The sequence below is a fragment of the Thalia democratica genome, chromosome 2, assembly GCF_965202585.1.
Source record: "Thalia democratica chromosome 2, ktThaDemo2.hap1.1, whole genome shotgun sequence".
NCBI classification, from domain to species: domain Eukaryota; kingdom Metazoa; phylum Chordata; class Thaliacea; order Salpida; family Salpidae; genus Thalia; species Thalia democratica.
Window position 1 is genome coordinate 17,486,870 of NC_139166.1, and position 12,940 is coordinate 17,499,809.

The window sequence follows — 12,940 nt, forward strand, 5'->3', positions numbered from 1 at the left end:
GTTATAACAACTTTATTTACTAAATAATAGTCTATGTTTATTAAAATTTTAACATGCTTGAGGTGGTATTTAAAAACAAAATTGTCCCTATAACAACAAAAGTATTTAAGATATTGTTTTAAAAAAAAAATATTAAGAAATTGTTTCATTAAGTCCATATAAACGTATGGATTTACTTTTTTAAAATCAAATAAGTTTTACAGCTGTTTCACTGTCCTCAATATTATTATATATCTAGAACATTATAGTCCTTCAACATTTTTTTTAAATTTTACACAACATACCAAGTTATAATTCACTTAAAAAATTTAATACAATTTTGTCAAAGCTGCAATAAACACCTTGTTTCAGCACACCAGTAAATTATGAAAAATGTTACATTAATCAAAATGTCTATTCTAACAAAACTCAAAAACAAAATATGTTTCCACCCGGGCTCGAACCGGGGACCTTTCGCGTGTTAGGCGAACGTGATAACCGCTACACTACGGAAACACTTGTTGGTAACCTATACCGCGCGTATATAAATCTTTTAAGTTACTCGGTTTCAATTGGCTGAATTTGAATTGCTATCACACATGTGAAGTGATGTAATGGTATGTATAAAAAAGATAATATTAAACCTATAAACTTCTAAAAAATAAAATCTATAAGTAATATACAAAACTAATTATATAATGCGCTCAAAATTAAACAGTATCCTTCTTTGAGATTGTTTAACTAGTTTTCTAAGCAATATGATTTGATTACTTATATTATACTATTTTGTGCACAATGAGCACAATTTTTAAAATATCGTTTAAACTTTATACTTATTTTAAAAACTGTAGTTATAGAAGCTTAATGTTTTTTTCTAGATAAAGACGAGTATTATATTTAATTTATAAAATAGATATGCATATAAAATTGTCAAATAAATTGTCTTTCGTTAAAATATAATTAACATTTACTAATTTATTTTCGATGCATACAAGTAAAAGCAAAACAAACTTTAAAAATAGTACATTCAAATAAATGTTTGACGGATTATTTAAATTTATAACATTAATATGTTTAAAAAATATATGTTGGTCTTAATAACATATATCAATATATTTTGGGATATTTTCGATTTTAAATTTTTTTGACTACTTTTAAGTATTAAAAAACTTGAATAATTATTAAATAGCATTCAGACAAAAATAAATTGTATAATTGAACTAACCGTTTGTTACACCCATTCAATTCATTTTAAATACAAATTGAATATATTTTTTAGTATTCACTAAATATTTTGATTCAATTTTGAGAATAATTTCCAAACTAAAACTTGTAAAAGAGTGTATATGATTAGTAAATCAAAATAAAAAGTATAAAAATATAATCAAATTGAACAAAAGAAAGCTAAAAAAAATTGTTAGTTTTTTAAACTGAAAACACATAGATAATATTAGTAAATATTAAAAGCGTAATTTTAAACTTATTTACATACTATTTTTCATATTTACAAAAACTTTTTACTTAAATTAGTCATTAACTCTTTTACTAGCTCTAAGCTCTAAATGCTATCAAGTTAGAAACATATATACTTAAATAGAATTAGTTTTTAATTTGTAAAAAGGGTTAAAAACCAATTAGTGTTTAATAAACAAGTTTCAGTGTTTGTCTAATTTAGACTAAAATTATCATCTAAAACTTCAATTAGTTCTTTATAATCATGAAAAATCTTGTACCATACATAGCTACAAAGTTTTATTTTAATTAATGAAAAAGAATCATCAAAAGTAAAACAATTTTCTATGATAAGAGTTTTATAAAAATCTAAATTTATTTGACTGTAATTAATAAATACTTAACAAAAAACTACATATTATCAAACATACTTAAACATAATACTACTACTCTAGCTAGTTTAGTCTACAAAAGAGTATGCAATATTTCATAATAAATTCGTAAAGCTTATAAAACTTTTAAGCTTGTATTATCATTTGTTATAACGCTATTTATAAGCTAAGGCTTTGCTACTAAGAAATAAGAACAACGTATGCATCAGATACAATGTTGTTAAAATATATAATCAGCATTTGTTGTTGATCAGCACGTGGCCCGTTGGTCTAGGGGTATGATTTCCGCTTAGGGTGCGGGAGGTCCCGGGTTCAAATCCCGGACGGGCCCTTGTTTTTATTTGTTTAATTATTTTCTGATATTTTATTATGCAACATTAATCATTCTTAAAAACTATTACACAAAATTAGAATTGGAAATACAAAACTATACAACAATTTTATTGATTTAACATTATCTATTAAAACTAAAACTCAAAGTTTTTGTAATGGTTAAAATTGCTGGGCTATTAATAATAGTTTAAAAATGATTAATATTCTTTAATTAATGGTAAGCTTACTTTACTATAACCTAGTTTTTAAACAACTATAAAGTAGTGCTGTTACTAACTTCTAAAATAAAACTATAAACTAACATAGAAACTTTATTTAACCTTTGTTTTAATTGCTTCTCTATTTATCATTATTTTAGAGATAAATTATAGCATTTTACATGGCATTTAGCTGTTATAATCACCTAAATTAAGAAAATAAATAGTATTACATTTTTTACAAAAAAACACCAAGTCATAACACTATTTTTGGAATTGTCTTATTATAACTTTTACCAAATTTAATATATCAAATTAGTACTACACTGTCACCTTACACTAGTTTGTTTTTAAATTAATACAAATGACTTTAGTTTTTTAATTGCATTGTTATACAAAAACCTTATTTCGCTTGCTTAAACCATAAATCATTGTCTTTTGTTTACTTTTAGTTTAAAGTGTTAATTTAGTAGCGTATTTAAGTTACCTGTTATGCGCTCTTGAAAACAAAATTAAAATATTACTAAAATAAAAATCTTTTATTGCATAACTTTCAAAGCAACTACAAGTTTTAGTTTTAAATACTACTACATGAGCTTGTTATATGATTATAACTATTGCTAAATATATAAAACATAAACTTAACTAATCAAAACGTTCATGTTTTTTGCTTAACAACTTTTATTTTTGTATGTTATTAAACGTAGTAATCACTTCCAAATTTCAAATTTCTTAATAACTTTTACTTTATTTTTACTAACGTATAGGTGTAATGAAGTTTAAATTTAACATGATATTAGATTTGTTTATATGTATAAAACGGGTAGCTGTCTAAATTTCACGAGCGTACAAAATTGCACGAGGGGACAAAATTGCACGAGTGCACACAATTGCACGAAGATACTTTTGCATGAAGATACTTTTGCACGAGGGGATAAAATTCCACGAAGATAAAATTGCACGAAGATACTTTTGCACGAAGACACTTTAGCACGAGCAGACAATTTTGCACGGGTTAATCTTTTTTTTTTGTAATTTATTTATTAATTTTATTTTTCTTATTTATTAACATTTTACTATTACTGTTACCCCTAACCCTTACCCTTACCCTTGGTCGATAGCTTTCATTTTTATTTTTTCTGTATTTTTTTATCTTTCGTGCAAAAATTTAACTCATGAAAAATTAACCCTTGGTGCAAAATCGTCTTCGTGCAATTTTGTTCTCTCGTGCAATTTTTCCCCTCGTGCAAATTTGTCTTCGTGCAGTTTAGTAATCTCGTGCAATTTTATCTTTGTGCAATTTAGATCCGTTCCCGTATAGAACAGTATACAATCAACTTCAAATTCCCAATTTCTTTACTTTTAGCTACTAGTTGTGTAAGTTTTTAATTAAACTTAAAAATCTATTGTTTTTTTTGTTTCTACATTCATAAATTTCGTAATTTGTTTAAATCTTAAAAATAAATTAGTTCAAGTTGTTATGTTTTTACAATAGTGTTTTACTCTATCCAAGTCATGCTGTAAACATATATTGCTAAAAGCTTATCGAAAGTGTTTAAATTTTATTAAAACTTGTAACCTCCAGATGTAGGTACCTTTAATATTAAACTTAACTTATACTAAATAATGATACCAATAATACTTAGGCTACTCTATACAAAACTAGGCATGACATGAGTTAACATATTTTATATAAAGAACAATTGCAAACACTAACAAATATATAAAGAACATCAAATTTAGAAAACACTTTAAATGTGGTCAAAACCTTTACACAAGATTTAATCTAGCAAGAATATACTTTAAGAATGTATGAAACAAAATACGATTTAACTACTTAGAATGTAAATAAGAAATACTTATAAAAATAATACTAATCAAAAAACACTTTATATAAGACAAGAAAACAATATAAATGTCTATTCTTCATTATCACGTTTACTGCAGCAGGCTGTGGCTAGAATCTCCCCGTCTATCTGTTGTATCAGCTTATATAAAACATTCCATAACTCAATGTTGCTTCAGGGTTTCTGTTATGCACTTTATTTTCTCCCTTTGTCAAGTGTATTAAACTTGCATCAGTATAAAACTTGACCTTGCGAGCTTTCTCTTAACGCTTGAATGATTTTTTAGCTCAAAACTTCCAACCAAATCTAAACAGTAATCAAGTGCAACTTAATATCCTGCTACTAACTTCGAAAACTATTTTAAGAAATAATATTAGAAAATTAAACCGATTCATAATATTTACAGAAAATAATAGAATTTAGGTGCACTGTTGTTTAGAATTATTTGAAAACCATGTCATTTAAAAAGTATATTGTTATATGTTTTTAGTTATAAAAATTTATTAAAGATAGTTCTTAAAAGTATGATAAGTAAAAAAAAGAAAGACTTAAGTTTAAAAATACAAATCGTTGTCTCTAAAGTAAGTAGATAATATTCAGTAGTAAAAATATGTAGTAGATTGGCTTACTAACCAATATAACTAGCATTAACAAAATTGTGTTTCTGTCCGGGATTTGAAATCGGGACCTCACCCAGCCTAAACGGAAACCATACCTCTAGACCACTTGATCCTCCGACTGTATTGCATAATAAACTTACCACCTACAAGTCAGAACACTTTAAGAAAGCTTGCTTTATTCTACTTTAATTTATATGAAGTAAAAGTATCGCTTCACAGCGTTACAAACACTTAAGATATGTGAAAACTAAATTTTTGAGTTTGTTTGTGAAATCTTTATTTAATGATAGTTTAAAAACTTGCTACAAAAATCTTAAAAAACAAAGTCAATAACTGTAAAAACTGTGTTGTTATACATCACCTTAGATAAAACTAGTTTTTGTAACTAAAGTAATACATAACAACATTACAGTCTTCAAATTTGAGCAAAATCTAAAGAAAATTTTTCTATATGTATTAACATTTAAATAATTTAAATTAATAAAAACAAAACTTTAAAAAATACTCCATTAACTTCTTTTAGCTACAGGTGATTTTAGCAAACAAGCTTAAATATTTGTGTTATAACTTTAACTATTAGTTTTAGCAACATACATAATTAAATATAATTTCACGTGTTTAAAGTATTTCACTTCTTGAAAGCTTTACTTGAAGTCTGAAAAAAAATATTTTGCTTTTAAAGAACTTGCTTTATTGTTATGTATATAATATTAAATTCTATGTATTATTATATTTTATATAGAAATTGTTATACAGTTGAAATAAAATTTATTTATCTGTTTAGAGCATGCATTTAAAATATATACCACTTTCTGAAATACAGATTGTTTTAGTACTAGTTACTCTTATATATTAGTAGGAAATCATTAAACGTTTGTGCTAATAATTATTTAAAACTAGTTTGTAAACGTAAATAAATTTTTCATTGAATATTCTGTAACAGAACAGCAAAAATATGTGGAGGTGCCGGGCATCGATCCCGGTACCTCTCGCATGCTAAGCGAGCGCTCTACCATCTGAGCTACACCCCCACCTGGAAGTGATCATCCCGTGGCGTTTTTAAATAATCATATTTTTCGTCAAGTTCTTTTATCTTATCTGCTCGTTGCCTGGTAAGTGCGTTTATTTTGCACTAAGCTATCAATGATAATTAACTTCATCGATTTGACACTTGCTTATCATAGTAATGTGTATGTAGCAGGGGCGTAGCGTGGGGAGGGACACTGGCGCATGCGTGCCACCCAAAAAAAGGAAAATGTAAAAAAAAGAATGTAATATCTTTATCCTTTATAGTTTATTTTTTCTGCTTAGTTTGCCTTTTTTCAACTATGTTTATCTAGTATTCAAAAAGTTAAACGAAATTTTGAATACCAATTAGTGACAAGTTAGAAAAGTACATGTTATTACTCAATATACTGATTCGGTGCGTAATTGCAAATGCGCACCGATGTTGATGAAAAACTCCATAAGGAAAAATTTTATAAGTTCATTAACTTCATAAGAATTTAGACTCAAACAGTACGCAGTTAATATAGCGCACCGCTGAAGTATAAGCTTATGGCAGATTATTTTTCTACAAAAAGTTTACAAAAATACGTCACGCTTAAAGAAAAATTAAACAATTTTACAAATATTTTTTATGCTACATTGTTAAGACTACTGCTAGTTTTCTGAACTTTATTTTTGTAAACATACAAGATAAGCGTGTCGGCCTATGAGAAATAAACTTTGTTTGTGATTTTTATTTAAAACAAATACAATCAAATGAATTAAATTTAAAAAGTATACTTTTAACTATTTTACAAAGTTGTAATAAACTGTAATACCAGTTATGAATTAAATTTAAAAAGTATACTTTTAACTATTTTACAAAGTTGTAATAAACTGTAATACCAGTTATAAACTTTATAAAATAGTTAAAAGTATACTTTTTAAATTTAATTCATTTGATTGTATTTGTTTTAAATAAAAATCACAAACAAAGTTTATTTCTCATAGGCCGACACGCTTATCTTGTATGTTTACAAAAATAAAGTTCAGAAAACTAGCAGTAGTCTTAACAATGTAGCATAAAAAATATTTGTAAAATTGTTTAATTTTTCTTTAAGCGTGACGTATTTTTGTAAACTTTTTGTAGAAAAATAATCTGCCATAAGCTTATACTTCAGCGGTGCGCTATATTAACTGCGTACTGTTTGAGTCTAAATTCTTATGAAGTTAATGAACTTATAAAATTTTTCCTTATGGAGTTTTTCATCAACATCGGTGCGCATTTGCAATTACGCACCGAATCAGTATATTGAGTAATAACATGTACTTTTCTAACTTGTCATTAATTGGTATTCAAAATTTCGTTTAACTTTTTGAATACTAGATAAACATAGTTGAAAAAAGGCAAACTAAGCAGAAAAAATAAACTATAAAGGATAAAGATATTACATTCTTTTTTTTACATTTTCCTTTTTTTGGGTGGCACGCATGCGCCAGTGTCCCTCCCCACGCTACGCCCCTGCTACATACACATTACTATGATAAGCAAGTGTCAAATCGATGAAGTTAATTATCATTGATAGCTTAGTGCAAAATAAACGCACTTACCAGGCAACGAGCAGATAAGATAAAAGAACTTGACGAAAAATATGATTATTTAAAAACGCCACGGGATGATCACTTCCAGGTGGGGGTGTAGCTCAGATGGTAGAGCGCTCGCTTAGCATGCGAGAGGTACCGGGATCGATGCCCGGCACCTCCACATATTTTTGCTGTTCTGTTACAGAATATTCAATGAAAAATTTATTTACGTTTACAAACTAGTTTTAAATAATTATTAGCACAAACGTTTAATGATTTCCTACTAATATATAAGAGTAACTAGTACTAAAACAATCTGTATTTCAGAAAGTGGTATATATTTTAAATGCATGCTCTAAACAGATAAATAAATTTTATTTCAACTGTATAACAATTTCTATATAAAATATAATAATACATAGAATTTAATATTATATACATAACAATAAAGCAAGTTCTTTAAAAGCAAAATATTTTTTTTCAGACTTCAAGTAAAGCTTTCAAGAAGTGAAATACTTTAAACACGTGAAATTATATTTAATTATGTATGTTGCTAAAACTAATAGTTAAAGTTATAACACAAATATTTAAGCTTGTTTGCTAAAATCACCTGTAGCTAAAAGAAGTTAATGGAGTATTTTTTAAAGTTTTGTTTTTATTAATTTAAATTATTTAAATGTTAATACATATAGAAAAATTTTCTTTAGATTTTGCTCAAATTTGAAGACTGTAATGTTGTTATGTATTACTTTAGTTACAAAAACTAGTTTTATCTAAGGTGATGTATAACAACACAGTTTTTACAGTTATTGACTTTGTTTTTTAAGATTTTTGTAGCAAGTTTTTAAACTATCATTAAATAAAGATTTCACAAACAAACTCAAAAATTTAGTTTTCACATATCTTAAGTGTTTGTAACGCTGTGAAGCGATACTTTTACTTCATATAAATTAAAGTAGAATAAAGCAAGCTTTCTTAAAGTGTTCTGACTTGTAGGTGGTAAGTTTATTATGCAATACAGTCGGAGGATCAAGTGGTCTAGAGGTATGGTTTCCGTTTAGGCTGGGTGAGGTCCCGATTTCAAATCCCGGACAGAAACACAATTTTGTTAATGCTAGTTATATTGGTTAGTAAGCCAATCTACTACATATTTTTACTACTGAATATTATCTACTTACTTTAGAGACAACGATTTGTATTTTTAAACTTAAGTCTTTCTTTTTTTTACTTATCATACTTTTAAGAACTATCTTTAATAAATTTTTATAACTAAAAACATATAACAATATACTTTTTAAATGACATGGTTTTCAAATAATTCTAAACAACAGTGCACCTAAATTCTATTATTTTCTGTAAATATTATGAATCGGTTTAATTTTCTAATATTATTTCTTAAAATAGTTTTCGAAGTTAGTAGCAGGATATTAAGTTGCACTTGATTACTGTTTAGATTTGGTTGGAAGTTTTGAGCTAAAAAATCATTCAAGCGTTAAGAGAAAGCTCGCAAGGTCAAGTTTTATACTGATGCAAGTTTAATACACTTGACAAAGGGAGAAAATAAAGTGCATAACAGAAACCCTGAAGCAACATTGAGTTATGGAATGTTTTATATAAGCTGATACAACAGATAGACGGGGAGATTCTAGCCACAGCCTGCTGCAGTAAACGTGATAATGAAGAATAGACATTTATATTGTTTTCTTGTCTTATATAAAGTGTTTTTTGATTAGTATTATTTTTATAAGTATTTCTTATTTACATTCTAAGTAGTTAAATCGTATTTTGTTTCATACATTCTTAAAGTATATTCTTGCTAGATTAAATCTTGTGTAAAGGTTTTGACCACATTTAAAGTGTTTTCTAAATTTGATGTTCTTTATATATTTGTTAGTGTTTGCAATTGTTCTTTATATAAAATATGTTAACTCATGTCATGCCTAGTTTTGTATAGAGTAGCCTAAGTATTATTGGTATCATTATTTAGTATAAGTTAAGTTTAATATTAAAGGTACCTACATCTGGAGGTTACAAGTTTTAATAAAATTTAAACACTTTCGATAAGCTTTTAGCAATATATGTTTACAGCATGACTTGGATAGAGTAAAACACTATTGTAAAAACATAACAACTTGAACTAATTTATTTTTAAGATTTAAACAAATTACGAAATTTATGAATGTAGAAACAAAAAAAACAATAGATTTTTAAGTTTAATTAAAAACTTACACAACTAGTAGCTAAAAGTAAAGAAATTGGGAATTTGAAGTTGATTGTATACTGTTCTATACGGGAACGGATCTAAATTGCACAAAGATAAAATTGCACGAGATTACTAAACTGCACGAAGACAAATTTGCACGAGGGGAAAAATTGCACGAGAGAACAAAATTGCACGAAGACGATTTTGCACCAAGGGTTAATTTTTCATGAGTTAAATTTTTGCACGAAAGATAAAAAAATACAGAAAAAATAAAAATGAAAGCTATCGACCAAGGGTAAGGGTAAGGGTTAGGGGTAACAGTAATAGTAAAATGTTAATAAATAAGAAAAATAAAATTAATAAATAAATTACAAAAAAAAAAGATTAACCCGTGCAAAATTGTCTGCTCGTGCTAAAGTGTCTTCGTGCAAAAGTATCTTCGTGCAATTTTATCTTCGTGGAATTTTATCCCCTCGTGCAAAAGTATCTTCATGCAAAAGTATCTTCGTGCAATTGTGTGCACTCGTGCAATTTTGTCCCCTCGTGCAATTTTGTACGCTCGTGAAATTTAGACAGCTACCCGTTTTATACATATAAACAAATCTAATATCATGTTAAATTTAAACTTCATTACACCTATACGTTAGTAAAAATAAAGTAAAAGTTATTAAGAAATTTGAAATTTGGAAGTGATTACTACGTTTAATAACATACAAAAATAAAAGTTGTTAAGCAAAAAACATGAACGTTTTGATTAGTTAAGTTTATGTTTTATATATTTAGCAATAGTTATAATCATATAACAAGCTCATGTAGTAGTATTTAAAACTAAAACTTGTAGTTGCTTTGAAAGTTATGCAATAAAAGATTTTTATTTTAGTAATATTTTAATTTTGTTTTCAAGAGCGCATAACAGGTAACTTAAATACGCTACTAAATTAACACTTTAAACTAAAAGTAAACAAAAGACAATGATTTATGGTTTAAGCAAGCGAAATAAGGTTTTTGTATAACAATGCAATTAAAAAACTAAAGTCATTTGTATTAATTTAAAAACAAACTAGTGTAAGGTGACAGTGTAGTACTAATTTGATATATTAAATTTGGTAAAAGTTATAATAAGACAATTCCAAAAATAGTGTTATGACTTGGTGTTTTTTTGTAAAAAATGTAATACTATTTATTTTCTTAATTTAGGTGATTATAACAGCTAAATGCCATGTAAAATGCTATAATTTATCTCTAAAATAATGATAAATAGAGAAGCAATTAAAACAAAGGTTAAATAAAGTTTCTATGTTAGTTTATAGTTTTATTTTAGAAGTTAGTAACAGCACTACTTTATAGTTGTTTAAAAACTAGGTTATAGTAAAGTAAGCTTACCATTAATTAAAGAATATTAATCATTTTTAAACTATTATTAATAGCCCAGCAATTTTAACCATTACAAAAACTTTGAGTTTTAGTTTTAATAGATAATGTTAAATCAATAAAATTGTTGTATAGTTTTGTATTTCCAATTCTAATTTTGTGTAATAGTTTTTAAGAATGATTAATGTTGCATAATAAAATATCAGAAAATAATTAAACAAATAAAAACAAGGGCCCGTCCGGGATTTGAACCCGGGACCTCCCGCACCCTAAGCGGAAATCATACCCCTAGACCAACGGGCCACGTGCTGATCAACAACAAATGCTGATTATATATTTTAACAACATTGTATCTGATGCATACGTTGTTCTTATTTCTTAGTAGCAAAGCCTTAGCTTATAAATAGCGTTATAACAAATGATAATACAAGCTTAAAAGTTTTATAAGCTTTACGAATTTATTATGAAATATTGCATACTCTTTTGTAGACTAAACTAGCTAGAGTAGTAGTATTATGTTTAAGTATGTTTGATAATATGTAGTTTTTTGTTAAGTATTTATTAATTACAGTCAAATAAATTTAGATTTTTATAAAACTCTTATCATAGAAAATTGTTTTACTTTTGATGATTCTTTTTCATTAATTAAAATAAAACTTTGTAGCTATGTATGGTACAAGATTTTTCATGATTATAAAGAACTAATTGAAGTTTTAGATGATAATTTTAGTCTAAATTAGACAAACACTGAAACTTGTTTATTAAACACTAATTGGTTTTTAACCCTTTTTACAAATTAAAAACTAATTCTATTTAAGTATATATGTTTCTAACTTGATAGCATTTAGAGCTTAGAGCTAGTAAAAGAGTTAATGACTAATTTAAGTAAAAAGTTTTTGTAAATATGAAAAATAGTATGTAAATAAGTTTAAAATTACGCTTTTAATATTTACTAATATTATCTATGTGTTTTCAGTTTAAAAAACTAACAATTTTTTTTAGCTTTCTTTTGTTCAATTTGATTATATTTTTATACTTTTTATTTTGATTTACTAATCATATACACTCTTTTACAAGTTTTAGTTTGGAAATTATTCTCAAAATTGAATCAAAATATTTAGTGAATACTAAAAAATATATTCAATTTGTATTTAAAATGAATTGAATGGGTGTAACAAACGGTTAGTTCAATTATACAATTTATTTTTGTCTGAATGCTATTTAATAATTATTCAAGTTTTTTAATACTTAAAAGTAGTCAAAAAAATTTAAAATCGAAAATATCCCAAAATATATTGATATATGTTATTAAGACCAACATATATTTTTTAAACATATTAATGTTATAAATTTAAATAATCCGTCAAACATTTATTTGAATGTACTATTTTTAAAGTTTGTTTTGCTTTTACTTGTATGCATCGAAAATAAATTAGTAAATGTTAATTATATTTTAACGAAAGACAATTTATTTGACAATTTTATATGCATATCTATTTTATAAATTAAATATAATACTCGTCTTTATCTAGAAAAAAACATTAAGCTTCTATAACTACAGTTTTTAAAATAAGTATAAAGTTTAAACGATATTTTAAAAATTGTGCTCATTGTGCACAAAATAGTATAATATAAGTAATCAAATCATATTGCTTAGAAAACTAGTTAAACAATCTCAAAGAAGGATACTGTTTAATTTTGAGCGCATTATATAATTAGTTTTGTATATTACTTATAGATTTTATTTTTTAGAAGTTTATAGGTTTAATATTATCTTTTTTATACATACCATTACATCACTTCACATGTGTGATAGCAATTCAAATTCAGCCAATTGAAACCGAGTAACTTAAAAGATTTATATACGCGCGGTATAGGTTACCAACAAGTGTTTCCGTAGTGTAGCGGTTATCACGTTCGCCTAACACGCGAAAGGTCCCCGGTTCGAGCCCGGGTGGAAACATATTTTGTTTTT

At 26.1% G+C, this 12,940-nt stretch overlaps 6 non-coding genes across 6 annotated transcripts; 3 read left to right on the top strand and 3 right to left on the bottom strand.

The window, feature by feature from the left end:
• Positions 1-422: 422 nt before the first annotated feature.
• Trnav-aac (transfer RNA valine (anticodon AAC)) lies at positions 423-495 on the bottom strand. Its single transcript has one exon. It is a non-coding gene; the product is annotated as a tRNA-Val (tRNA).
• A 1,587-nt stretch (positions 496-2,082) lies between these two features.
• Positions 2,083-2,154, top strand: Trnap-agg (transfer RNA proline (anticodon AGG)). The gene has a single exon. It is a non-coding gene; the product is annotated as a tRNA-Pro (tRNA).
• A 3,624-nt stretch (positions 2,155-5,778) lies between these two features.
• On the bottom strand, positions 5,779-5,851 carry Trnaa-agc (transfer RNA alanine (anticodon AGC)). Its single transcript has one exon. It is a non-coding gene; the product is annotated as a tRNA-Ala (tRNA).
• A 1,648-nt stretch (positions 5,852-7,499) lies between these two features.
• On the top strand, positions 7,500-7,572 carry Trnaa-agc (transfer RNA alanine (anticodon AGC)). Its single transcript has one exon. It is a non-coding gene; the product is annotated as a tRNA-Ala (tRNA).
• A 3,624-nt stretch (positions 7,573-11,196) lies between these two features.
• On the bottom strand, positions 11,197-11,268 carry Trnap-agg (transfer RNA proline (anticodon AGG)). The gene has a single exon. It is a non-coding gene; the product is annotated as a tRNA-Pro (tRNA).
• Positions 11,269-12,855: 1,587 nt separating this feature from the next.
• Trnav-aac (transfer RNA valine (anticodon AAC)) lies at positions 12,856-12,928 on the top strand. Its single transcript has one exon. It is a non-coding gene; the product is annotated as a tRNA-Val (tRNA).
• The last annotated feature ends 12 nt before the right edge of the window (positions 12,929-12,940 follow it).